At 42.3% G+C, this 26,777-nt stretch overlaps 1 protein-coding gene across 1 annotated transcript in view; it reads left to right on the top strand.

Moving 5' to 3' along the window:
• Positions 1-26,777, top strand: part of LOC126470407 (polyamine-transporting ATPase 13A3-like) — a 287,566-nt gene that overhangs the window by 53,822 nt on the left and 206,967 nt on the right. The window lies entirely within an intron of this gene.

The following is a 26,777-nucleotide window of genomic DNA, read 5'->3' as shown; positions in this document are numbered from 1 at the left end:
GTGAGTTTCCGTTGCAATGGCGGGAAAACATTGTCATCCCCATTTTGAAACCGGGCAAGAGCCCTTTGGAGGTGGACAGCTACCGCCCCATTAGCCTCACCAACGTTCTTTGCAAGCTTCTCGAACGGATGGTGAGCCGGCCCTTGAATTGGGTACTGGAGTCTCGGGGCCTTCTGGTTCCGTCTCAGGGTGGGTTCCGTATAGGTCGCTCCGCCACCGACAATCTGGTGAGTCTGGAGTCGGCCATCCGTACTGCCTTTGCCCGCCATCAGCATCTGGTCGCTGTCTTTTTCGACATGCGGAAGGCGTACGATACGACATGGCATCATCACATACTTCCTACGCTTCATGGATGGGGTCTTCGGGGCCCTCTGCCGATCTTTATCCGAAATTTTCTGTCGTATCGTACCTTCCGCGTGCAAGTCGCGGCCTCCCATAGTTCCTTCCGAGTCCAGGAGAATGGGGTACCACAGGGATCTGTCCTCAGTGTCTGCCTGTTTTTAATCGCAATAAACGGGCTCGCTGCGGCGGTGGGAAATTCTGTCTCTGCTTCCCTGTATGCTGACGACTTCTGCCTTTACTACCGCTCTACTGGCATTGCAGCTGTTGAACGTCAGCTACAGGGCGCTATCCACAAGGCGCAGTCTTGGGCTGTAGCACATGGTTTTCAGTTTTCAGCTGCCAAGACCTGCGTTATGCATTTCTGCCGGCGCCGAACAGTCCATCCTGAGCCGCGGCTTTATCTTGCCGACGAACTCCTTGCTGTGGTGGAGACCCACAGGTTTTTGGGTGTAGTTTTTGATGCCCGGCTGACTTGGCTGCCTCATATTCGGCAGCTTAAACAGGCGTGTTGGCGGCATCTAAATGCTCTGAGATGCTTGAGCCACACCCGCTGGGGCGCCGACCGATCTACCCTGTTACGGCTCTACCAGGCGTTTATCCAGTCTCGTCTGGATTATGGGAGCCTGGCTTATGGCTCAGCATCCGCATCTGCGCTGCGGGTACTGGACCCAATCCTACACAGCGGAATACGCCTTGCCACTGGTGCCTTCCACACCAGCCCTGTGGACAGCATACTAGTGGAGGCAGGTGTCCCTCCATTGCGGTTCAGGCGCCAAAATTTACTGGCCACTTATGCTGCCCATGTTTTTGGCTTGCCCGGGCATCCAAACTATCATCTCCTGTTCCCACGATCAGTCGTCCATCTGCCAGAACGTCGGCCCCGGTCAGGTTGTACGATCGCGGTCCGCGTGAAAGAGCTTCTCTCCGGGCTTAGGGTTTTCACTGTTCCACCTCCTTTTCGGGCCACTTTGCGTACACCCCCCGTGGTGTGTTCCTCGCCCTTGCCTTCGGCTCGACTTGGCACAGGGCCCGAAGGACTCAGTCCCTCCAGAGGCCTTCCACCGCCGCTTTTATTCCATCCTGGCCACATATCAGGGCTCTGACGTTGTTTACACTGACGGTTCGGTGGTTGCTGGTCGTGTCGGTTATGCGCTAACTCTAGGGGACCATTCCGAACAATGTTCCTTGCCGGCTGGCTGCAGCGTTTACACTGCTGAGCTGGTTGCCATCTTTCGAGCCCTAGAGTATATCCACTCCTGCTCAGGTGAGTCCTTCGTGATCTGTAGCGATTCCCTGAGGAGTTTACGAGCTCTCGACCAGTATTTCCCTCGTTCTCATCTGGTGATGGCTATCCAGGAGTCCTTGCATACTCTTGACTGTTGTGGCCGCTCTGTGGTCTTTATGTGGACCCCCGGTCATGTCGGTATCCCGGGCAATGAACATGTTGACCGCCTGGCAAAAGAGGCCACCAGGCAACCATCTCTGGATGTTGGCCTCCCAGAGACTGATTTGTGAGCGGTCCTCTGCCGAAAAGTTTTTGCACTTTGGGACGCTGAATGGCGCAATCAGATCACGCCCAATAAACTCCGTGCCATTAAGGAGACGACGACTGTGTGGCGGTCATCCATGCGAGTCAACCGCAGGGAATCAGTCGTCTTTTGTCGGCTCCGCATTGGCCACTCACGGCTGACACACAGTTACTTACTGCGTCGGGAGGACCCGCCTCTGTGTCGCTGCGGGGCGGCTTTGACAGTGGCCCACATTTTGTTAGCCTGCCCCCTTTTAGCTGTGGTCAGGCGGACATTTGCGCTGCCTGATACGCTCCCTGCCCTTTTAACTGATGACCCTGCTATGGCTGGCTTAGTTTTACGTTTTATTCGGGCAGGGGGTTTTTATCATTTAATATGAGTGTTTATGTTTTATTTTATTGTTTTGTGTTGATTCTGGCCTTTGGCCTACGGTTTTAAACTGAGTTTTTAATGTGTTCTCGGTGGTTGGCTTTTCTCTTTTTATTCTATGGTCGGCCAACCACTGCCACACTCCATGTGATTTTAATTTGTTTTGTCTGTTCTTTGTCTGAGTTTTTCTTGTCCTGTGTTGTCTGTTGTCTCTATTACCTGTTTTTTACTCTGTGTGGTAGTTTTTAAGTTTTGGAACAAGGGACCGATTATTTATTTATCCACTTGGTCCATGTGATCTGATATTACACAGTGTGCTGCAGATGTCGGACAAAATATGTTAATATTTAAGTTGAGTACATTATAGTTTACAATGCATTGCAACACGTCACAGCATATTTGACTTGCTGAACAGTTTATGTGTTGCAGTTATCATAATCAGCACATTTACTGTTCTAGGTATTCTTTTATAGAATAAAAACAGGACACAGCAAATAAGACTTCATGGCTGTACAAAATTGTGTGTTGTCTTCACGAGACTTTAATAAGCTCCCATGAAGTATAAACAGCTGGAGGCCCATGTGGAATGCTCCCTTTTGACAGAGTTGTGTATTAGTATATAACATACACAGGTTTGAATTTATCATAGTGTAATGTTTGTGAATTTAACTGTTTTCTTAAGTCTGCATTCATGTGGCCCCATGTAGTTTTCCATATGAATTTCAAAGTCTTGCGAATGCATAAGCAATACATTGTTAGGATCTCAAGGTTTTTTTGGAAATGTGTTTGCAAGACTCTGCAGTTTCGCTTCCATATATGATCCACATAGCTGTCTTCTGGATCTTAAAATTTATAAGGGTGACTGGAAAATTTCCCCAGAATATCACACTACATTATGTGATCATAAGTATCTGGACACCCTCAAAAACATATATTTTTCATATCAGGTGCATTGTGCTGCCACCTACTGGCAGGCACTCCATATCAGTGACCTCAGTAGTAATTAGACATTGTGAGAGAGCAGAATGAGGCGCTCAGCAGAACTCGCAGACGTCAAACATGGTCAGGTGATTGGGTGTCACTTGTGTCATACATCTGTACTCAAGATTTCTACACTCCTAAGCATCCCTAGATCCACTATTTTTGATGTGATGGTGAAGTGGAAATGTGAAGGGACACACAAAGCACAAAAGCATACAGGCGGACCTCGTCTACTGACTGACAGAGACCGCCAATGCTTGAAGAGGGTTGTAATGTGTAATAGACACACATCTATCCAGACCATTACACAGGAATTCCAAACTGCATCAGGATCCACTGCAAGTACTATGACAGATAGGTGAAAGGTGAGAAAACTAGGATTTCATGGTCGAGTGGCTGCTCATAAGCCACACATCATGCCAGTAAATGCGAAATGACGCCTCACTTGGTGTAAGAAGCGTAAACATGGGATGGTTGAACAGTGGAAAAATGTTGTGTGGAGTGGCAAATCACAGTACACAATGTGGCAATCTGATTGCAGGGTGCGGGTATGGTGAATGCCCGGTGAACATCATCTGCCAGCGTGTGTAGTACCAACGGTGAAATTAGGAGGTGGTGGTGGTGGTGGTGGTGTTATGGTGTGGTCGTGTTTTTCATGGAGAGGGCTTGCACACTTTGTTGTTTTGCATGGCACTATCACTGCACAGGCCTACATTGATTTAAGCACCTTCTTGCTTCCCACTGTTGAAGAGCAATTTGGGGATGGTGATTGCAGTTTTCAACATGATCGAGCACATGTTCATAATGTACGGCCTGTGGCAGAGTAGTTACATGACAGTTGTTGTTGTTGTTGTTGTTGTTGTTGTTGTGGTCTTCAGTCCTGAGACTGGTTTGATGCAGCTCTCCATGCTACTCTATCCTGTGCAAGCTTTTTCATCTCCCAGTACCTACTGCAACCTACGTCCTTCTGAATCTGCTTAGTGTGTTCATCTCTTGGTCTCCCTCTACCATTTTTACCCTCCACGCTGCCCTCCAATACTAAATTGGTGATCTCTTGATGCCTCAGAACATGTCCTATCACCCGATCCCTTCTTCTGGTCAAGTTGTGCCACAAACTTCTCTTCTCCCCAATCCTATTCAATACTTCCTCATTAGTTATGTGATCTACCCATCTAATCTTCAGCATTCTTCTGTAGCACCACATTTCGAAAGCTTCTATTCTCTTCTTGTCCAAACTATTTATCGTCCATGTTTCACTTCCATACATGGCTACACTCCATACGAATACTTTCAGAAATGACTTCCTGACACTTAAATCAATACTGGATGTTAACAAATTTCTCTTCTTCAGAAACGCTTTCCTTGCCATTGCCAGCCTACATTTTATATCCTCTCTACTTCGACCATCATCAGTTATTTTGCTCCCCAAGTAGCAGAACTCCTTTACTACTTTAAGTGCCTCATTTCCTAATCTAATTCCCTCAGCATCACCCGACTTAATTCGACTACATTCCATTATCCTCATTTTGCTTTTGTTAATGTTCGTCTTATACCCTCCTTTCAAGACACTGTCCATTCCATTCAACTGCTCTTCCTAGTCCTTTGCTGTCTCTGACAGAATTACAATGTCATCGGCGAACCTCAAAGTTTTTATTTCTTCTCCATGAATTTTAATACCTACTCCGAATTTTTCTTTTGTTTCCTTTACTGCTTGCTCAATATACAGATTGAATAACATCTGGGAGAGGCTACAATCCTGTCTTACTCCCTTCCCAACCACTGCTTCCCTTTCATGCCCCTCGACTCTTATAACTGCCATCTGGTTTCTGTACAAATTGTAAATAGCCTTTCGCTCCCTGTATTTTAGCCCTGCCACCTTTAGAATTTGAAAGAGAGTATTCCAGTCAGCATTGCCAAAAGCTTTCTCTAAGTCTACAAATGCTAGAAACGTAGGTTTGTCTTTCCTTAATCTTTCTTCTAAGATAAGTCGTAAGGTCAGTATTGCCTCACGTGTTCCAGTGTTTCTACGGAATCCAAACTGATCTTCCCCGAGGTTGACTTCTACTAGTTTTTCCATTCGTCTGTAAAGAATTCGTGTTAGTATTTTGCAGCTGTGACTTATTAAACTGATAGTTCGGTAATTTCCACATCTGTCAACACCTGCTTTCTTTGGGATTGGAATTATTATATTCTTCTTGAAGTCTGAGGGTATTTCGCCTGTTTCATACATCTTGCTCACCAGATGGTAGAGTTTTGTCAGGACTGGCTCTCCCAAGGCCGTCAGTAGTTCCAATGGAATGTTGTCAACTCCGGGGGCCTTGTTTCGACTCAGGTCTTTCAGTGCTCTGTCAAACTCTTCACGCAGTATCATATCTCCCATTTCATCTTCATCTACATCCTCTTCCATTTCCATAATATTGTCCTCAAGTACATCGCCCTTGTATAGACCCTCTATATACTCCTTCCACCTTTCTGCTTTCCCTTCTTTGCTTAGAACTGGGTTTCCATCTGAGCTCTTGATATTCATACAAGTCGTTCTCTTATCTCCAAAGATCTCTCTAATTTTCCTGTAGGCAGTATCTATCTTACCCCTAGTGAGATCGGCCTCTACATCCTTACATTTGTCCTCTAGCCATCCCTGCTTAGCCATTTTGCACTACCTGTCAATCTCATTTTTGAGACGTTTGTATTCCTTTTTGCCTGCTTCATTTACTGCATTTTTATATTTTCTCCTTTCATCAATTAAATTCAATATTTCTTCTGTTACCCAAGGATTTCTACTGGCCCTCGTCTTTTTACCTACTTGATCCTCTGCTGCCTTCGCTACTTCATCCCTCAAAGCTACCCATTCTTTTTCTACTGTATTTCTTTCCCCCATTCCTGTCAATTGTTCCCTTATGCTCTCCCTGAAACTCTCTACAACCTCTGGTTCTGTCAGTTTATCCAGGTCCCATCTCCTTAAATTCCCACCTTTTTGCAGTTTCTTCAGTTTTTATCTACAGGTCATAACTAATAGATTGTGGTCAGAGTCCACATCTGCCCCTGGAAATGTCTTACAATTTAAAACCTGGTTCCTAAATCTCTGTCTTACCATTATATAATCTATCTGATACCTTTTAGTATCTCCAGGGTTCTTCCATGTATACAACCTTCTTTCAAGATTCTTAAACCAAGTGTTAGTTATGATTATGTTGTGCTCTGTGCAAAATTCTACCAGGCGGCTTCCTCTTTCATTTCTTAGCCCCAATCCATATTCACCTACTATGTTTCCTTCGCTCCCTTTTCCTACACTCGAATTCCAGTCACCCATGACTATTAAATTTTCGTCTCCCTTCACAATATGAATAATTTCTTTTATTTCATCATACATTTCTTCAATTTCTTCGGCATCTGCAGAGCCAGTTGGCATATAAACTTGTACTACTGTAGTAGGTGTGGGCTTCGTATCTATCTTGGCCACAATAATGCGTTCACTATGCTGTTTGTAGTAGCTTACCCGCATTCCCATTTTCCTATTCATTATTAAACCGACTCCTGCATTACCCCTATTTGATTTTGTGTTTATAACCCTGTAGTCACCTGACCAGAAGTCTTGTTCCTCCTGCCACCGAACTTCACTAATTCCCACTATATCTAACTTCAACCTATCCATTTCCCTTTTTAAATTTTCTAACCTACCTGCCCGATTAAGGGATCTGACATTCCATGCTCCGATCCGTAGAACGCCTGTTTTCTTTCTCCTGATAACGACATCCTCTTGAGTAGTCCCCGCCCGGAGATCCGAAAGGGGGACTATTTTACCTCCGGAATATTTTACCCAAGAGGACGCCATCATCATTTAATCATACAGGAAAGCTGCATGCCCTCGGGAAAAATTACGGCTGTAGTTTCCCCTTGCTTTCAGCCGTTCACAGTACCAGCACAGCAAGGCCGTTTTGGTTATTGTTACAAGGCCAGATCAGTCAATCATCCAGACTGTTGCCCTTGCAACTACTGAAAAGACAGCTGCCCCTCTTCAGGAACCACACGTTTGTCTGGCCTCTCAACAGATACCCCTCCGTTGTGGTTGCACCTACGGTACGGCTATCTGTATCGCTGAGGCACGCAAACCTCCCCACCAACGGCAAGGTCCATGGTTCATGGGGGGGGGTTTACATTACAGTAACATCCCTGTAATGGACTGGCCTGTACAGAGTCCTGACCTGAATCCTGTAGAACACCTTTGGGATGTTTTGGAATGCCGACTTTGTGTCAGGCCTCACCAGCTGACATCAATACCTCTCCTCAGGGCAACACTCTGTGAAGAATGGGCTGCCATTCCCCAAGAAAACCTTCCAGCACGTGATTGAACATATGCCTGCTAGAGTGGAAACTGTGATCAAGGCGAAGGGTGAGCCAACACCATATTGAATTCTGGCATTACCGATGGAGGGCGCTATGAACTTGTAAGTCTTTTTCAACCAGGTGTCTGGATACTTTTGATCACATAGTGTGTATCTTGGGTGAGCCTGTATGTATGCATAGTATGCAGACATATGCATGGTATTCTGGCTAGTACATGCTTGCAGCAGACTCGGGGCATAGCAGGCAGTACTAATGTAAGTGTAAACCTGATCAATATACACTTTCCAGTCACATTAATGTGGTGTTCTCGTAAACCAGAATCATTACCTTTTGCAGCACGGACATGCAGGAGATTCAGTGAGGTTCTCAAAGGTACCGACTGGGATGAAGAGCCATGCCGACTCCAGTGCCGTGGAACGCATGTGTACTGTGAGCAGTCTGACACTTTGTATTAGCCTGGTGATAGATGCCATTGTGATGAGGAAAAAAACAAATCACATGTAGGAATGGGCATGGCCCCCAGGGATAGATGCATACTCTTGTTGATTAATTGTGCCTTTCAGAATGACGAGATCACCCAGGGAATGCCATGAATACATTTCCCCAGACCATAACTATCCAACGATTGTTGCAGGATGTTTACTTTCAGATGTTTCACATTGTACACACGAGAGGGCATCTGTCCCATGGAGCATGAAACATGATTCATCTGAAAAGACGTCCTTTCACCACTCAGTGGCATCTAGTCACAGTATTAGAGTGCAAATTCCAGTCTTTGTTACCATTCAACAGCAGTCAGCATGGATGCATGGACCAGGCACCTGCTGTGGAGGCTCATACAAAGCAACATTCACTGGATGTTTGTTGAGGAGATACTTCTGGTAGCCCCTTGGTTCATCTGGGTGGTCAGTAGCTCAACAGTTGCACATCTGTTTGCCCATACACATCTCCATAGCCATTTTTCACTCCTGTCGTCTATGACCCATGGTGCACTACAGTTGCCTCAGTGCCAGTTTTAGATGGTGCCAATTTGCCATGCATGGTATACTTTAACAGCAGCAGCATGGGAAAAATTTTCCAAACTTAACCATTCCAGAAATGCTGCGTCCTTAGGCCTGAAAGCCAATGATCATGCCCTTTTGGATGTCAGATAAATTGCTTCATTTGTGCATTATGATGACAACTGCATTTTTTTACACATCTGCCTGACGTGCTTTATATACCTTCCACTGATAGTGCTGCTACCTGCCGTCTGAGAGTGGCTACTGTATGTTGGTGTCGAATAGAGCCAGTGGTCACTTTATTGCGACTGGACTGTGTAGTTATTCCATTTCAGATTATCTTGTAACCACAGACGTGGCAATCTGAATTCAGTTGGTTGATTATTTACTGTTGTATTATTGCATTTTGTGTGGTACAGATGTTTATGGAAACCACCTGATGTTTATGGAAACCACCTGTTTAATGTTGATGGCTGGTTACTCTGTGAATTAGACCAGTTGTTGAATTGTAAAGTAGCAAAGTTCACAGCTTTCTGTACTGCTGCTGTGTTATTCCCTTCTGAGAGCAATTGCTTAGGAACAATGCAATCCATTTCTTTGCCATTCCTCTGATATACTGTTAAATTTTTAACAGGAATTTTTTTTATGACCCACTGTGTCAGGAGCCTTTGACAACTCTAGAAATATACCTGTAATTTCTTGTTTTGTTTCCAAAAGGTCTAATATCATATTCATTCAGTCATAGCTATTTCTGTAGATTTTTTGTATCTAAACCCATGTTGAAATTACTCAGTATACTTTTTTATCAGTGAAGCCTGTCACTTTTTTGTGCAATTATTATTATTTTTAATTATCAGAGAAGGATGATGCAATTGTGGTAGACCAATAGCTGTTCATGTGTGTTTTTCTCCTTTCTTGAAAACAGAAATAACTTGTACAGTTTTCAGTAACACTGAGGATGTACCTGTCAGTAACTCACCTCTGTGACTCATAGTATGCCTACATTTCTGGATGACAGTTGTTGGAATACTATCAACACCAACTGTCTTTTTTAACCCTCCTGAGGACTTTTACATCATTATCTTTAGTGAGTGCAGTAATCAACAATGACTCTGTGCACTTGTGAATTTTCTGATGTACTGGTTAGCCTTGTTGTGCACCAGTCTGGGCAGCTTCTTTCTGGACACTGCTGTAACAAGTAATCCAGAACAGGAAGTGGCCATTAAAGTGCAAGTCATGGAACACATCTCACTGAGCAGTGTGAGCAGGGTTGGAGAGTATGTTGAGAAGTTATGGTAGAGAAAGACCCCAAAGCAGTGCTAAAGTCAGTGATCTGCACCAGGTTCAAAAGGTATAACCCTTCTCAAGACATGAGGTTTTCTCTAGCTCAATCCCTGAATGCATGTGGTGAAGGAACCTCATGTGTTGAAGTCGCAACATGGAAGGGATGGCAGGAGAGCTTTGCAGTAAGGCCGTTGAGAGCCTCGTGATCTACGTTTCTATTATGAGCAACTAAGTGTTGTGTTGTTGTCTTCAGTCTGAAGACTGGTTTGATGAAGCTCTCCATGCTTGTCCATCCTATACAAGCCTCTTCATCCCTGGATAACTACCCCAACCTAAATCCATTTGAACATTCAGGCTTTGATCTCTCACAACAATTTTTACCTCCCAGCCCTTTGATGTTGGGGCTACAACAGACCTCAGATAATTCATTTCGTGTCCTGACTAAAAGGGTTGTTATAGCTAATCACACTTTTATGTTGATGACTTGGCTATTATTATGACACCCACCAGTTTTAGCTCATTTCAAACCTCTCCCTCAACCTTTTTGGCTTGATTACTTGTGGTTCCCTTTTGGGGTTTGACCTCCTCTTTTCTAAATTTCATGTCAGTGCAGGCTGTTTGGGGAAGGGTACCTTGCAAGGTACATAATTTATGATCTATGCACCGTGCCCTTTGATCGCCTGCACCTACTGTTAAGTGAAATTATGTTCACATCTGAAATCTATTGCAGTAGCCAATCTGTTGTAGAAAGTTGTCATGTACCCTCATGGTTGTAGCCTCGACACTGCAGGGATTGCATTACTGATGCTTGAATTGTAATTTCCCCATGTATGCTGTGTAGTAGGTGCCTGTCCAGTTTGAGGCACCTGGACTCCCAGCAACAGCTACTAAGTCATCCTTGGCGAGAGCCTCAGCCGGAGTGACTTCAGGGTGGATGATCCGCAAATGAAACCACCCCATCCATACAGGTGGCTATAGAAAACAAGACTTTAATCCAGCGACATTCAATCCCTTGGCATTTTCATCTTTGACCACACCATAGGATGAGAGTCAAGCAAGGAAAAATGGTGATGGATAGTTTGTCCAATTCTTGGTATGCTCAAGAACGGACTGAGGATCTTTTGCAAAAATGAATACACTGTTGTTTTTTTGTTGAAAGTATTGAGGATATGTTCAGAGAAGTTGTTGCAGTAGAGAAAATGAGAGTAGGATCTTTATTGATCAAAACTTCGAATGCTAACAAATCAGGCACTTCAGGCTTGTGACAAGCTTGGGGATATACTGATCACCACCTCTCCTCAGAATAAACTCAACAGGATTCAAGGTTTCATCTTCCATGAGAACCTAATGGTACAAATGGTTGAAGAACTGTGTGCTAAAATAGAATTGCCCCACTCAGAGAGATCTTAAGGATAACAGGGTGGACAGTGGAGCCTTTATCCTAGCCTTTGATGGAAACATTTTACTATAGAAAGTTAAGGTCATGTTTTATAGGTGTGATGTCAAACCCAATTTACCTCCTCCTATGAGATGTGTGATTAAATGATGTGGTATCCTTGTAGTTAAAATATGCTGGAGATGAAATAGTCTCCCATTCGGATCTGCATGCTGGGACTACTCAGAAGGATGTCATCAACAGCAAAAAAGAAAACTAGCGTTCTACAGGTCGCAATGTGGAATCTTAGATCCCTTAATTGGGCAGGAAGGTTAGAAAATCTGAAAAGGGAAATTGATAGTTTGAAGTTGGGTGTAGTGTGGATTAGTGAAACTCAGTGGCAGGATGAACAGGACATCTAGTCAGATGATTACAAGGTTATAAATATAAAATCAAATAGTGGTAATACAGGAGTAGGTCTAATAATGAATAAGAAAACAGGAATGCAGGTAAACTACTATGAACAGCCTAGTGAATGCATTATTGCAACCATGATAGACAAGAAGCCAACATCCACCACAGTAGTCAAGTTTATGTACCAACTAGCTCCACAGATGATGAATAGCTTGAAAAAAAAGTGTGATGAGATAAGCAAAATTATCCACGTAGTTCAGGGAGAGGAAAATTTTTGATATGGGACTGGAATTCCATTGTAGGAAAACGAAGAGAAGGCAAAAATAGTAGGTGAATATACACTGCGGTAAAGGAATGAAAGAGGAAACTGCCTGGGAAAATTTTGCACAGAGCATAATTTTATTATTGCTAACACTTGGTCAAAGAATCATGAAAGAAGGTTGTACATATGGAAGAGACTTGGAGGCACTGGAACTTTTGAGATTGTTTATATAATGGTAAGACAAATTTAGAACCCAGATTGTAACTTACAGATATTTCCAGGAGCAGATGTGGACTCTGACCACAATTTACTGCTTATGAACTGTAGAAATGGCAGAAATGGTAGGAAATTAAGGAGATGGGACCTGGATAACTTCAAAGAACCAGAGGTTATTGAGAATTTCAATGGGAACATTAGGTGACAATTGACTGAAACAGGGCAATATTACTTCAGCAGAAGACAAATGGCTAGCTTTGAGAAATGAAATTGTGATGGCAGCAATCAAATAGGTAAATTTTTTTTATTAAATAAAAGTTATTACGCAGTAATGGACTATCTGAATTAAAACATGTAGTGTAATTAAAGTAGCCTGCATTGTAATACATGAGGAAATAATTATAATATGAAATCAAAAATTGTACAGTACTATAAGAAAATTACAAATTACACAAGGATATAAAACTAATTTAAGATACCTCAAAAATGCGTGTAAATACAAATTTTATGTGTATAATTGTAGGTATATTGTATTGTATATGATTTTGCTGACGAAATCCACACAATGTAAATTGTTACATGGGTTAATAAAGAAATCAATCAAAAAAAAAGACAAAGTGTAGTAGAAGTTCTAGAATATCACAGATGAGATACTGAATTTGATGAAAGGAGGAAATATAAAAATGAAGCAGGTGAAGGGAAATACAGTCTTAAAAAATGAGATTGACAGGAAATACAAAATGCCTAAGGAGGAATGGCTGGAATACAAGTGTACAGATATAGAAGTGTATATAACTATAGGAACATAGATACTACATATAGGAAAATGAAACTTTTGGAGAAAAGAAAAGCAGCTGTGTGAATATCAAGAGCTCTGATGGAAAACCAATACTAAGCAAAGAAGGGGAACCAGAAAGGTGGAAAGAGTATATAGAAGGGCAATACAAGGGAAATGTACTTGAGGGCAATATTATAGAAAAAGAAGAGGCTGTAGATGAAGGTGAGATATGGGATGATACTTGAGAAGAATTTGATGGAGCACTGAAAGACCTACGTCTAAACAAGGACCCAGAGTAGAAGACACTCTCTCAGAACTACTTATATCCTTGGGATAACCAGCCATAAGAAAACTATTCCACGTAGTTGCAAGGTGTATGAGATGTGAAATAGCTTCAGACTTCACAATGAATGCAATAATTTCAATTCCAAAGGAATCAGGTGCTGACAGATGCGAATATTACTAAACTATCAGTTTAATAAGTCATAGATGCAAAATACTAACATTAATTATTTACAGAATAATGGAAAACTGGTAGTAGCCCACCTTGGGGAGGCCCAGATGGGCTTCTACATCTACATTTATACTCCGAAAGCCACCCAATGGTGTGAAACATGTAAGGCAGCACTGACCCTACCACTTATTTTAGAAGATAGGTTAAGGAAAGGCAAATTTTTTTTATAGCTGTTGAAGATCTTGAGAAAGCATTTTACAGCATTGACTAGCATACTCTCTTCAAAACTGTGAATGTAGCAGTGGTAAAATACAAGGAGCTGAAGGCTATGTACAACTTGTACAGGAACCAGATTGCAGTTATATGAGTCGAAAGACGTGAAAAGAAAGCAGCAGCTGAGAAGGAAGTAAGGCAGAGTTGTAGCCTATCCCAAAATGTTTTTCAATCTGTACACTGAGGAAGCAGTAAAGAAAACCAAAGTAAAATCTGGAGAAGGAATTTAAGTTCACAGAGAAGAAATAAAAACTTTACAGGTTTTCTAGTGACTGCAATTCTGTCACAGACAGCAAAGGACTTGGAAGAATGGTTGAGTAGAATGGACAATGTCTTGAAGGGAGGATATAAGATGAACATTTAAAAAAAGCAAAACGAGGGTAAGGGAATTTTTTCAAATTAAATCAGGCAATGCTGAGAGAATTAGATTAGGAAATGAGATGCTATAAATAGTAGATGAGTTTTGCTATTTGGGCTGTCAAATAACTGATGATTGCTGAAGTAGAGAGGATATAAAATGTGGTAGTGTCAAGAAAATTGTTTTTGAAGAACAATTCGTTACTGTTGAACATAGATTTAAGTTTTAGGGAGTCTTCTGTAAAGGCATTTGTCTGGAGTGTATCCTTGTGTGGAAGTGAAATGTGGACCATAAACAGTTCAGACAAGAAGAGAATACAAGCTTTTGAAATCTGGTGGTACAGAAGAATGCTTAAGATTAGAAAGTAGACCGTGTAGCTAATGAGAAGGTACTGAACAGTGTTGGAGAGAAAAGAAATTTGTTGCTTAACTTGACTAAAAGAAGGAATCAGTTGACACGGTACATTCTGAGACATCAAAGGGCTACCAGTTTAGTATTGGAAGGAAGTGTCTGGCAGTAAAAATTGTAGAGGGAGGCCAGTATATGAGTACAGTAAGCAGATTCAAAAGGATGTAGGTTGCAGTAGTTATTCAGAGATGATGAGGCCTGCACAGGATAGAGTAGCATGGAGACCTGCATCAAACCAGTCTTTGGGCTGAAGACCACAACAAGAACATATGTTTTCAGTGCAAGAGGTTTGAACCCATCCCCCCCCTCCCTCCCCTCCCCCCCCCCACACACACACACACACACAATTGTACTAATGAGGCTATGTTTGGAATAGGCAGGACGACGACGAATGAAGGGAGACTTAGTGAACAGCCCCCTACATGTGTAAACTGTAGAACACCCATCCCCCCTCTTTTGTTAACATGCTCAGTTTTCAAGAGGAAGAAGAAAATACGGTAACATAGAACATGTGACTGTGTCATATCAAGGCATTAAAATAAGTTTGAATGTCGCCATCCAATCGATAAGATGCCAAACTTTGCAAACATCATGTCAAAGTCCACACTGAGCCTGATAATTAGGTCCCAAACACCAACTCTTGGCACTGGCCATATGCCTGTGCCTGTTTTTCAGATGAGGTAGAGACTGTCGGGTGCCTCAATCCCCAAACCCCACAGCAAAGGTGGCAACTACCCCATCAGCACATTTGGAGGGTACCTCATCATCATCTGGCATCACCAGGGAAGAGGACACCTTCCAATGTGCCCCCTTCCCAAGACAAAGACCACCTTTCTACCTCCAACCAGTGGCTGAAAGAGTCACAAGCTGTGGGTTGTAGGAAAGAATTTTCCACATCAGTCGTAGAAGTCAAGACAAGAAATTCACCATGGGAACTGAAACTTCAGACAGAAGAAGGAAAAATTGAAAATTAAACCAAATGTAGCTGTTCCAGTCGATATGACCCCCACCCGCTTTGAGGTTGACTCTATAAATATTGATGAAGAATTACTCTTTCAGGCGGAGCACAACTCAGCAGCAACGTAATTCATACTCCCATTTCTGTTTCATTGCTTTCTCAAATCCCAGTCTGATGTTACTTCAATGGAACTGTAACTGCCACCATCACCACCTGGTTGAACTCTGCTTGCTTACTCTACAGTCTGCGTAGCACTTCAGGAGACATGGTTCTTAGAAACCCAACAAGCTACTGTTCAAAATTAGAAATCCTACTGCAGAAATCACTCTTACACTGAGAGGGCATTTAGAGGGGTGTACATGCTCATATGCTGTGACACTTCCAATGAGCATGTACCATTAACCACTGCATTAGAAGCTGTGGCTGTCCGTGTTCACTTGTCGGTTAGGGTAACAGCTGGTGATGTTGTAACATACACAGTTGAGAACACCAATAAAAATACAATCACTTTAAAATGAACATCAACAGCTTGACCGTGAGGAACCTTTATCTTTGTGGTTACCAGTTGTTGTCAGTTACTGACCATCTTCAGACCCCCTACAATGTTGGTAGGCAGTGGTTGTGAATGGAGCAAGTGTTATGAATTCCACAAACGTCAACAGTTGATGTCTTGTCACTGCCACCATCTACCAACATGGTAGGAGGTCTGAAGACGGTCAGTAATTGACCAAAACTGGTAACTACTAAAATAAAGGCTTCTTGTGGTTGAGATTATGTCCATTTTAAAGTCTAAAGATAACCACTGTTTTCCATGAGAAATGTTCTCAAGAATTACAATCACTTTAATCCCAAAACCGCAAATATGTTCAAAACATCGTCCCTGTATACAACCGGATCGGTACCAGACAGCAGAGTGAAGTTAGCAAGAGCATAAATTGTACAGAATGAGACAGAAGCCACTCCGCTGCAAGCTTAAGTAGAATAGCATGTGACTTTTCCTTGTGGTGGCACTGCATGGTAGCTGCACATGCCACTCTTGATGCACATCTGTCAGTGCTGTCTAAGAGACCCGCCTCCTGGTGGCTGAGGTTAGGCACTGTGTGTCAGCATGGGCAGATTGAGTAACACATGACAGCTGGTGCCTTGTGTCCTGCTGAATGGTCACCTGGGAGACAGTTAGCACTCTCTCTCTCTCTCTCTCTCTCTCTCTCTCTCTCTCTCTCTCTCTCTCTTTTTCTTTCTCCAGCCACCAGCCAGTGCAACATGCACGACATTGGTCACTTTAGAAAGCCAGCTGGTAAGATTTCACCTCCAAAGCTTCTTTAGGAGCTAAAGAGAAGGATATCAAAGGAGTGATATAAGATACTATTGAATAATTATACATGCTACAGAAGCAATGACACCCTATTCTTCAGACCTTCCTGCCAGAAATGTGTGCCATGGTGGTCTGGAGGAATAGGTCCAGCTATCAGATAATATAGACGGGCACTTCGACACAAATGTTGTCTTTCTAAGGAACATCTAATAGCTTTTCAGAAACTTCGTGTGAAGACACAGTCATTAATAAAAAAGAGAAAGGTGAGATGTTGGGAACAGAATGTATCATCTGTGAGAGTCCACATCCCATTCTCTCAAATATGGACTAAACTCTGCCACATTTGTGCCACCAACTGTCCACAGTTAGTGATGACATCTGCACTAAGCCCATTATCATTGCTGAATGTTTTGTGGCACACTTCACTGAAATGTCTGCATGGAGTAAGCACCATCATAATTCCTGACCCGGATATGCTTGGCAGTGCAAAACTACTTATCTGTTTTTGTACAAGGCCTCAAGTCATACAGTGCTCCAGTTACTTGAATGGGAGTTCTGCAGCATTTTAGCAGTGTGTCAAGAACAGCCCCTGGTCCTGATAAAATCTGCAATAAAATGTCCAAACACCTTAACAATGACTACATAAAACTCATCCTCAGGCTTTTCAATTGTATTCGGTGAGAAGGGAAATTTTCCTCCCAATGGCTGGAGTGTATTATTATTCCAGTCCTGAAAATGGCAAAAGACTCAGATTCTGGCTGATTATCAAAAAATCACTCTAATAAATGGGCTGCATAATTTATTTGAAAGAATGCTCAAACAGCTGTTGGTGCTTGGAAGCCAGAAGACGTTAGTTACAATTCCAAGATGCCTTTGGTGCACTCTGATGCATCACTCACAAACTGATCTGTCTGGAATCTGCAGTGTAAAATGCTTTCACACATTGTGAACAGCTGATGACTGTTCTTTGACCTGGAGAAGGCTTACAATAGCACCTGGCACCATCACATCCTGTTCACACTCTGTGAGTGGGGCTTCCAGTGTTGTCACAGCAACCGATATGTACAGGAAACTGGAATCCCATAGTGATCAGTCTTGAACATAACCCTCTTTGCCATTGCAATCAATGGTATCGTGACTGCAGTAGGACCCACAGTCACACCATCAATGTATGTAGATGACCTTTTGCCAGTATTACAGCTCCACATCATTATGCACAGCAAAGTGCCACCTTGAGAGAGACATACAGGAAGTGTATGACTGGGCCCTGAATCATTTTCTACCACATAAACTCATTTTGTTCACATTGGTCAACTCGTGCCTGTGGCTCCCATCCAGGACTTTACTTTAGTAACCAGTTACTTGGAGTCGCTGAAAATTTCAAGTTTTGAGTTCTTTCCCTGAGGTGTGTGCCCCAAGTGGTTTTGAGTTCCTTTCACCCTCTGCACTTTCAAGGATTTTTAAATTTTTATATGCATGTTATATTTATCTAACTGCATAAACTAATTAGCGCTTTATTCTGTACAGTCTTCATTTTCTCACCCCATTTCAATTGTACTCAGTGTAATGACCCTTCTTGTGTATCCTAGAGTGATGTGTGTTGTGCAGGATACTAGAGTGTACTTCTTGTCACAGATGGCGTGGCGTGGCGCACTCCACCCATGATTGCTTCTGCGTCAGAATACAGTTCCCATTACCAGCTATGGTTTCTAGCTACCTTTGTTTCCTCTCACTTTTAACTCCCTATTGTAAGCTAACATCACTCAAATCAACCCTAACAAGGTGGTCACATATCCTGGGGTTGACCATCCTCCTTTTCTCATTTTACATGAATTTCCAATGAAACAAGGGACTCATAGGCAAGATACTTATTTCCTTAAACCCGTCGTCGTCGTCGTCGTCGTCGTCGTCCTCTCTCTCTCTCTCTCTCTCTCTCTCTCTCTCTCTCTCTCTCTCTCTCTCTCTCTCTCTCTCTCTCTCTCTGCCTGGCCTGTAGAATCTTAATAATTCTGAGGGAATGGCACGTACTCCAGCGGCCTTGCTTCCAGATAGGTCTTTTAGGGCTCTGTCAAAATCTGTTTGCAACATCGTATCTCTTGTCTTATCTGCACCTACTTTTTCTTCTTGTCTTTCTATAATACTGTCCTCAAGTTCATTCCTCTTATACAGACCCTCTCTGTATTCAGAATGAGATTTTCACTCTGCAGCGGAGTGTGCGCTGATATGAAACTTCCTGGCAGATTAAAACTGTGTGCCCGACAGAGACTCGAACTCGGGACCTTTGCCTTTCGCGGGCAAGTGCTCTACCAACTGAGCTACCGAAGCACGACTCACGCCCGGTACTCACAGCTTGGAAGGTAGGAGACGAGGTACTGGCAGAAGTAAAGCTGTGAGTACCGGGCGTGAGTCGTGCTTCGGTAGCTCAGTTGGTAGAGCACTTGCCCGCGAAAGGCAAAGGTCCCCGAGTTCGAGTCTCGGTCGGGCACACAGTTTTAATCTGCCAGGAAGTTTCCTCTCTGTATTCCTTGTACTTTGCAGCTTTCCGAATTTGCTTAGTACTAGCTTGCCATATGAATTCTTGATATTAGTATAGTTGCTTATCTTTTCTCAAATCAAATGTCTCTTTAATTTTCCTATGGGCAGCATCTATATTTCCACTAGTTATACAAGCTTCTACAGCCTTGCATTGGTCATCTAACCATTCCTGCTTAGCCATTTTGCAGTTTGTCACTCATTTTTTAGATGTCTGTATTCCCTTTCGACTGCTTCATTTTTGTATTTTCTCTTTTCAACAGTTAAATGCAGTATCTCTTGTGTTATCCAGAGATTTATATTTGGCCTTGTCTTTCTAACTATTCGAGCCACTGCTGTCTTCCCTGTTCAATCTTTCAAAGCTACCAACTCATCTTCTGCTGTATTGATTTTTCCCTGTTTCCATCCTATGTTGCCCAGTGCTCCCTCTGAAATTCTCAACAATATTTGGTTCTTTCATTTTATCCAGGTCCCATCTCCTTAATTTCTTACCTTTTTGCAACTGCAGGTAGTGTACATGATCTAGTTACATTAATGTTAGATGTCAGTGTGCAGTGGTCACACACAGAAGGCACCTGGCAGCACTAGCAGTGAAGGGTATATAAAGCATGTTGGGGGACATGGAAAACAGTGCAGTCATTGTCATAATATGGAAACAGAGCGATTTATCTGTTGGCCTAGTTTGGAAACTGTTCACATGCTGCTATGGTTAAAGTATACCGTGCATGGCAAAATGGCGGTATCCAAAACTGGTGACGATGAAACTGTGGTGCTCTGCGGGCCATAGATGCCACGGGTGAACAGTGGCTGTGGAGGTGTGTGTGGGCGAACAGGCATGCATCTGTCGAGCTACTTAACACCTAATTATACCGAGGTACTATCAACAGTGTCTCCTCAATGACCATTCAGAAAATGTTGCAGTGTATGGGCCTCTGCAGCAGGCTCCTGCTTCATGGAGCCATGCTGACTTCTGTTTATTGGCAATGAACACTGGAATATGCATGCCAGTACTGCAACTGGATTTCCACTGAGTCGCAATAAGTAACCATTCAATGCTCCATCAGACAGATGACCATTGGCATGTGCTGCATGAAACATCTGAAAGCAAACGCCCTACATTCATTACAGTCTGGAGGATGTTTCTGTGGCATTCTATGGGAGATCTTGTCAATTTGGAAGACACAATGGATCAACACAAGTGTGCATCTATTGTTTGAAATGATATCCACCTCTACATGCAATTTGTTGTTCCTCAGAATGATGGCATCTACTAGCAGCACAATGCAATAAGTCAAATTACTCCCAGTGTATGTGCATGGTTTGAAGAGCACCAGAACAAGTTTACCATACTCCTCTGGCCACCATACTCCTTGGACGTAAACCCAATTGAGAATCTGTGAGACGACCTCAATTGGGCTGCCTCTCCCATGGATCCTCAGCTGAGAAACCTAGCACAGCTGGATGTGGCACTGCAGTTGGCATGATTCCACATCCCTGTCAGTACCTTCCAGGACCTCATTGGCTCTCTTCCTGCATGTGTCACTGTGGTCTGCACTGCGAGAGGTGGTTATTCAGGCTATTGACAGGTGGTCACGTTAATGTGACTGGAAGTGTATTTACACTGTGTGGCACATGAACATTAATAGTGACTGCTGTGAGACTGAAATGATGGGAGAAGGCTAACAGCGGTATGTGGTATCTGCTGTTGACAGATATAGCCTTTTATCTCTCTGCACTGTGAGGTCATCCTTTTTGTGGAGGTTTTGAGTCCCTTAGTGCAGTGATTTCAGAATCTTAGAAATGGGTTTCTTGTAAATGCAAGTACCAGGTCCACCTTGTGGTCAGGTGTGGATCTAAAGGGGTTAAATCTCCAGTGTACTGACCACTGACACAAGCAAGTTATTATGATTGTATTAAGGCTTTTTATATATTTTATTATTATTATAATTATTAGAATCCTAAGTATCTGTGACACGTTAAATATAGGATTGATTAGGTGTGAGGACAAATTATTTTTTGGGACAAACAATAAAAGAACTGTGACCCCCTACTTCCAAACTGAAACTGGATCTGCATCTGCCTGTGATAGGAGTTTGACTCCTTCCACATGTAACTGGAACCCTGTTATGTTCCACCATAAGGTTGGGTCATCTTACTAGTGAGGTTTTCCCATTATCTTTTTATTAAGATGGGAAAACTATTGTGCAGCCAAATTGGTCCTACAGACAGATTTCAATGTTCCTGTCATCAGTACTACGGCTGTCTTCAGAGTACCCAATCGAAGACAGTGAACTGTGGTCAGATGACTTTCTACTCGTACACATTGGTCTTCAGTTCTTTAATACACATTTCTTCTGACAAGGGAACCTCCCCATTGCACCCCCTTCAAATTTAGTTGTAAGTTGGCACAGTGGATAGGGCTTGAAAAACTAAACACAGATCACTCGAGAAAACAGGAAGAAGTTGTGTGGAACTATGAAAAAAATAAGCAAAATATACAAACTGAGTAGTCCATGCACAAAATATGCAACATCAAGGAGAGTGTGAGCTCAGGAGCGCCGTGGTCCCGTGGTTAGTGTGAGCAGCTGCAGAACGAGAGGTCCTTGGTTCAAATCTTCCCTCGAGTGAAAAGTTTAATTTTTTATTTTCAGACAATTATTTTGCGAAGCTGCACAGGTACACAGAGCAGTATTGTTTACGTGATCGTGTGTCAAGTATCAAAGTTCAGGCACTCACACGTAATCAACTTTGCTCTCCAAAATTCCAGGACATGTTCAGATTTGCTTGGACATATGTAGGATTTGACGGTTTACAAACGGAAAAATTTGAAAACGTTAAAAACATATGTTTTGATTTGACAGAGCACAGGGAAAACTGTGCGACTGTGAAACTGTTGCATTCATTTGTTGCAGTTTATATGACAAACTCTTACGTTTTCATCACTTTTTTGGGAGTGATTATCACATCCACAAGAAAACCTAAATCGGGCAAGGTAGAAGAATCTTTTTACCCATTCGCGAAGTGTACAAGTTAGGTGGGTCGACAACGTATTCCTGTCATGTGACGTGCATGCCGTCACCAGTGTCGTATAGAATATATCAGACGTGTTTTCCTGTGGAGGAATCGGTTGACCTATGACCTTGCGATCAAATGTTTTCGGTTCCCATTGGAGAGGCACGTCCTTTCGTCTACTAATCGCACGGTTTTGTGGTGCGGTCGCAAAACACAGACACTAAACCTATTACAGTGAACAGAGACGTCAGTGAACGAATGGAGAGATCATAACTTTGCGAAAATAAAGTAAGTAAAATTTTCACTCGAGGAAAGACTTGAACCAGGGGCTTCTTGTTCCGCAGCTGCTCACACTAACCATGGGACCACGGTGCTCCTGAGCTTACACTATCCTTGATGTTGCTTATCTTGCGTATGAACTACTCAGTTTGTATATTTTGCTTATTTTTTTCATAGTTTCACACAACTTCTTCCTGTTTTCTCTATTGATCTGTTTTCAGTTTTTCAAGGCCTATCCACTGTGCCAACTTATAACTAAATCTGAGGGGGGTGCGATGGGGAGGTTCCCTTGTGAGGAGAGAAGGTGGTGGTGCCATAACTATTAGCCATACGTTCTTTAGGTGTTCTGTGTCCAGTAGGTGGGTTAATCAGGAGGTGTAAGCAAGTGGTTTACGATGTATGCTTTCCTATTGCAGTTGTTAGTGATGTGGAGGAGACAACTGATTTTATTTCAGGTTCATCTTGCAAGTGCAAGTTTGAGTATGACTGACTCAATAGGATTTGTGTGGTGGAGTCCTGTTGCCCAAATTTTGTTGTCACTGCAATGAATGATTAATTCAAAGTCGGTAATTTTTTAACAGCATGAACTGTTTCATCTGCCAGTCCTTGTAGTTACATAATGCTTAATTCCCTGAATATATTTTTTCGGTAATTAATACATGGTACTCATGACTCAAAAAAGCATCATTGCCTGAACAGTTCACACAATGTATAGGGAAGAAACACTTGAATCCATCTTCACATGCTGGTTGGTCACATTTCTACATGTTACAGATCTGTTCATCCAGTGGCATTGCCACAGTGGTAACACCACTTCCCATCAGGTCACCAAAGTTAAGTGCTGTCAGGCTTGGCTGGCACTTGTGGTGGTTTTCGGGGAAGGAGACCAGACAGCGAGGTCATCGGTCTCATCGGATTAGGGAAGGATGAGGAAGGAAGTCGGCCGTGCCCTTTCAGAGGAACCATCCCGGCATTTGCCTGGAGTGATTTAGGGAAATCACGGAAAACCTAAATCAGGATGGCCGGACGCGGGATTGAACCGTCGTCCTCCCGAATGCGAGTCCAGTGCTGGCACTTGGACCACGATCCAGGTCTGCTGAGTGCTGTTGGCAAGCAGGGTGCACTTAGCCCTTGTGAGGCCAATTGAGGAGCTACTATGATTGAGAAGTAGTGGCACCAGTCACAAAAACTGACAATGGCCAGGAGAACAGTGTGCTGACGACGTGCCCCTCTGTATCTGCGTCTGGTGACACCTAAGGGCTGAGGATGACACAGCGGCCAGTCGGTAGTGTTGGGTCTTAAAGGCCTTTTTGGATGGTGTTTGTATTCTACAGATCTATTTTGCACTGTAGTGGTGTGTCTGTAATGCTGCAACTTACAACAGTGCACTGTATTTACAACATATCACCTCACTTTATGGTTGGTGAACTCTGTAGTTATACGGTCAGGCGATATTGTAGAGTTCACACTCTATACATTTTTTGTCTGTCACACTGTCACCTTTTCACACTCTAATTGATATTTTAAAAGGCTCTTTTTTTATCTCTTTTTTTTTATCAAGATCTTTTTGGTCATGAAATTAAAACCAAAGTGACAATTTGATGGAGCTTTGTGCAGATGTGTTGCGCAGTATGTCTAGCATGCCCACAACTGTGTCGCATTGCACTCATCAGTTCTGAACACACGGCGAGTACATAAAGATGCCTAGAGCAATAGCATCTCCCAGCAAGTGTGAAGTGCATGTTGTCATTAAATTTCTTCATGATGAGGGATGCATTGCAGCTGAAATTCGATGATGAACGAGTAATGTGTATGGTGAAACTTTCGTGGGTGGCAGAAAAGTGCAGCAATGGTGCAGGAACTTTGAAGCAGGATGTACCACTGCTCATGATGCAGGCAGGCAGGGAAGGAAGTGAGTATCAACCATGATTTTGTTCAGCAAGTGGATCCGGCATTTCAAGAAAATCATCATTTCACAATATCTGTTTTGTGTGATTCATTTCCCGAAGTTTCAAAATCAGTTATTTATACTGTCAAGAGTGAGAGACTCCAGTACCCCAAACTCTGTTCAAGATGCTTCCTAAGATTGTTGAGTGGATGTTATTCTTCATACCATTTTATCTAAAGAATTGGAAACCATGATGTGAAAGTCATAATGATAATCGTAGTATTAGTAAAAGAGACTGGAAGGGCAAAAACCTGTGGCTTCTTTTCTGTGAGAGTAGAGGAGAGTGGAAAAAGATATGGCAGGGTAACTGCACTTCTGGTAGCCTGTTGGTAACAATCTAAATGGTAGTGTGATAGTGGCAGAAACAGAAAGAAATAAGGAAAAGTAATCTAATAGATATTTTAAAGGATCAGTATTCAAAACAAGGAATATAAATTTAAAAAATGCAAAAAAGACTGTCATAATGTTTCACTAAATGCAATTTGATATGAATGGGCCTTTGTAGTTATCAAGAAAGTGGAGTGGAATGACTGAATGAGTGAATAAACTAATGAAGACCTTCATGTTCCTGCAAGCATCTAGGAAAATAAGGGTCAATGTGGACAGAACTATGCATTGCTAGGACAAGCTTAATATACCTGAAGTGCAGCAAGTGCCCCTGTGGTGCCCACTAATGACTGTTTCTTTTCAATTTCTGACCACTCTATTGGCACTTAGCACACGTGTGTGTTGAATATTTTTAACAGAGGTCTGTACCAACTGGATTCACATTCATGTGGTCAGTGATTCAAATCCCCATATGCCTGCACAGATTTAGATTTTATGTGGTTTCCCTGAATCCTTTAAGGTAAAACCAGGGCTGGTTTTTGTAAAAGTGACATTTTCAGTTTCCTTCCTAATCATTTCCCAATTTGAGTATGTGCACTATCCCTGATGATCTCCTTGTCAACAGACATTATACTCTAATCATATTTTGTCTTTTCGTATAAAATGTGCAAGTTCAGTGACATTACCATAAGACCGATTGCTCCTGTTAGGATCATAAATTTCTGTTTTATATATTTTTAGTTCCTGATTTTGTCTGCCTAATACTTTAGTGTACCTAATCACTTATCTACACAATGGAAAGTATTTACACAATAGAAAGTACTTAAAATTATGCGATACTTTCATGAATACTCATAATATATGAACATAATTGAAACAATTGATGGTACAAAAAACCACATCACAGGTTGTTGTGGCTCTAATAAAATGCGTTGATTACATATTCCAGGTTGAGAATATGTAGTATCCGCACGTCTGATGAAGAAAAGCTCTTAGGTTCCACTGGATGACAGTGTTGATATTCCACAGTGCTTCAACTGAGTGTCAAGGCCATAAGTTTTTGGTGAAGTGGCTTTATCACCTAGCTGGAACTACTAGAACTTTTCACTAACAATATATGCTTGAAAAGTCTACATTCGTACACAAATATGATAGGAGAAATTAAACAAAAATTGTTTTTGCTATCTACAGAGTTCACATGTATCCAAGAAAGGCAGTAAATAGAGAGATGTCTAAAACTGTGGCAACCTTACCTATGTGTTTGCTTAATACTATACAAATACTCAGTAGGAAACATTTATTCTATAGTGGAGTGTATACTGGAATGACTGTTCTGTTCATAAACACTGGCTGGATACTAACTGAACACAGGTTGCTTCCCTAATGGCGAAATGCTTCAACATTTGAGTCAGCCAGGAATGTATTCTTGGCATGAGGTGTTAGTGACTGTCTCATGTGTTTCAGTGTAAATGTATTAAAAATCAGATTTTATTTAGTGTAAGATCTGCCAAACTATAAGTGTCAGAACTTCTAATAGTTTACATTTCATCCTTTACGAAAGCCATTTAATTTATATCATGAATCCCACACTGGTGCTGATTTACTTTTTGAATGTCCTGTTACATGGTGGCAATGCAATAACTGTAGCAGCTGATGGTGCAGTATGAAATTTCCTGGTCTGTCATCTTAAAATTTCCTGATGTGTCTTCTCACCAGACATCACCTTGACCTTGTATTTTGTGTGTGTGTGTGTGTGTGTGTGTGTGTGTGTGTGTGTGTGTGTGTGTGTGTGTGTGTGTGTGTGTGTTTTAATTTAAGGTGCTCTTTCAATTTGGGTTGCACATGCAGCAACCTATGCTAAGTTTGTTTACAACTGTGTTGTTGTTAAAGTAATCTGCTAGGGTAATGAAATAAAATCCTAGTTAAATAGTCATTGTAGATGTTTTTATGTGTATTTCCCACATGGAATGTTTCCCTCTATTATATTAATATGAGATTTGCATATATTTGATTTTGCA

The sequence above is a fragment of the Schistocerca serialis genome, chromosome 3, assembly GCF_023864345.2.
Source record: "Schistocerca serialis cubense isolate TAMUIC-IGC-003099 chromosome 3, iqSchSeri2.2, whole genome shotgun sequence".
Lineage (NCBI taxonomy): Eukaryota > Metazoa > Arthropoda > Insecta > Orthoptera > Acrididae > Schistocerca > Schistocerca serialis.
This window is presented reverse-complemented; position numbering and strand designations above follow the sequence as displayed.